The following is a 2,661-nucleotide window of genomic DNA, read 5'->3' on the forward strand; positions in this document are numbered from 1 at the left end:
AGCTCCAGTCAAATTGGGCATGCTCAGATCCTCACTCTGTTCAGGAAAAAAGTATTTGATCCCCTGCTGATTTTGTACGTTTGCCCACTGACAAAGAAATGATCAGTCTATAATTTTAATGGTAGGTTTATTTGAACAATGAGAGACAGAATAAAAAAAAAACGCATGTCAAAAATGTTATACATTGATTTGCATTTTAATGAGGGAAATAAGTATTTGACCCCTCTGCAAAACATGACTCAGTACTTGGTGGCAAAACCCTTGTTGGCAATCACAGAGGTCAGACGTTTCTTGTAGTTGGCCACCAGGTTTGCACACATCTCAGGAGGGATTCTGTCCCACTCCTCTTTGCAGATCTTCTCCAAGTCATTAAGGTTTCGAGGTTGACGTTTGGCAACTCGAACCTTCAGCTCCCTCCACAGATTTTCTATGGGATTAAGGTCTGGAGACTGGCTAGGCCACTCCAGGACCTTAATGTGCTTCTTCTTGAGCCACTCCTTTGTTGCCTTGGCCGTGTGTTTTGGGTCATTGTCATGCTGGAATACCCATCCACCACCCATTTTCAATGCCCTGGCTGAGGGAAGGAGGTTCTCACCCAAGATTTGACGGTACATGGCCCCGTCCATCGTCCCTTTGATGCGGTGAAGTTGTCCTGTCCCCTTAGCAGAAAAACATCCCCAAAGCATAATGTTTCCACCTCCATGTTTGACGGTGGGGATGGTGTTTTTGGGGTCATAGGCGAGTTGAGTTGATGCCAAAGAGCTCCATTTTGGTCTCTGACCACAACACTTTCACCCAGTTCTCCTCTGAATCATTCAGATGTTCATTGGCAAACTTCAGACGGGCATGTATATGTGCTTTCTTGAGCAGGGGGACCTTGCGGGTGCTGCAGGATTTAAATCCTTCACGGCGTAGTGTGTTACCAATTTTTTTCTTGGTGACTATGGTCCCAGCTGCCTTGAGATCATTGACAAGATCCTCCCGTGTAGTTCTGGGCTGATTCCTCACCGTTCTCATGATCATTGCAACCACGAGGTGAGATCTTGCATGGAGCCCCAGGCCGAGGGAGATTGACAGTTATTTTGTGTTTCTTCCATTTGCGAATAATCGCACCAACGGTTGTCACCTTCTCACCAAGCTGCTTGGCGATGGTCTTGTAGCCCATTCCAGCCTTGTGTAGGTCTACAATCTTGTCCCTGACATCCTTGGAGAGCTCTTTGGTCTTGGCCATGGTGGAGAGTTTGGAATCTGATTGATTGATTGCTTCTGTGGACAGGTGTCTTTTATACAGGTAACAAACTGAGATTAGGAGCACTCCCTTTAAGAGTGTGCTCCTAATCTCAGCTCGTTAACTGTATAAAAGACACCTGGGAGCCAGAAATCTTTCTGATTGAGAGGGGGTCAAATACTTATTTCCCTCATTAAAATGCAAATCAATTTATAACATTTTTGACATGCGTTTTTCTGGATTTTTGTTGTTGTTATTCTGTCTCTCACTGTTCAAATAAACCTACCATTAAAATTATAGACTGATCATTTCTTTGTCAGTGGGCAAACATACAAAATCAGCAGGGGATCAAATACTTTTTTCCCTCACTGTGGTCAAAAGTTTTGAGAATTACACTAATATTAATTTTCACAAAGTCTGCTGCCTCAGTTTTTATGATTGTCACGCCCTGATCGAGAGAACTCTTGTTTGTTGGGTCAGGGTGTGATTTTCTGTTGAGATCTATGTTATTGTATTTCTAGGTTGTAGATCTAGTTTGAGATTTCTATGTTTGGCCGGGTGTGATTCCCAATCAGTGGCAGCTGTTGCTCGTTGTCTCTGATTGGGGATCATACTTTAGTAGCCTGGTTGCCTACCTTAGTTGTGGGATCTTGTTTGTGTTCCTGTTTGGCTTGTTGTGTGTATAGCCCATAGGACTTCACGTTTTTGTTATTTTGTCAAGTGTTTATTCTTATTAATAAACATGTACGCATACCACGCTGCACCTTGGTCTGACCCGTCTCTCAACGATCGTGACAATGATGGCAATTTGCATATACTCCAGAATGTTATGAAGAGTGATCAGATGAATTGCAATTAATTGCAAAGTCCCTCTTTGCCATGAAAATGAACTTAATCCCAAAAAAACATTTCCACTGCATTTCAGCCCTGCCACAAAAGGACCAGCTGACATCATGTCAGTGATTCTCTCGTTAACACAGGTGAGAGTGTTGACGAGGACTAGACTGGAGATCACTCTGTCATGCTGATTGAGTTAGAATAACAGACTGGAAGCTTTAAAAGGAGGGTGGTGCTTGAAATCATTGTTCTTCCTCTGTTAACCATGGTTACCTGCAAGGAAACACGTGCCGTCATCATTGCTTTACACAAAAAGGGCTTCACAGGCAAGGATATTGCTGCTAGTAAGATTGCACCTAAATCAACCATTTATCGGATCATTAAGAACTTCAAGGAGAGAGGTTCAATTGTTGTGAAGAAGGCTTCAGGGCGCCCAAGAAAGTCCAGCAAGCGCCAGGACCGTCTCCTAAAGTTGATTCAGCTGCGGGATCGGGGCACCACCAGTGCAGAGCTTGCTCGGGAATGGCAGCAGGCAGGTGTGAGTGCATCTGCACGCACAGTGAGGCGAATACTTTTGGAGGATGGCCTGGTGTCAA

This window comes from Coregonus lavaretus (genome assembly GCF_964263955.1).
Source record: "Coregonus lavaretus genome assembly, chromosome: 30".
Lineage (NCBI taxonomy): Eukaryota > Metazoa > Chordata > Actinopteri > Salmoniformes > Salmonidae > Coregonus > Coregonus lavaretus.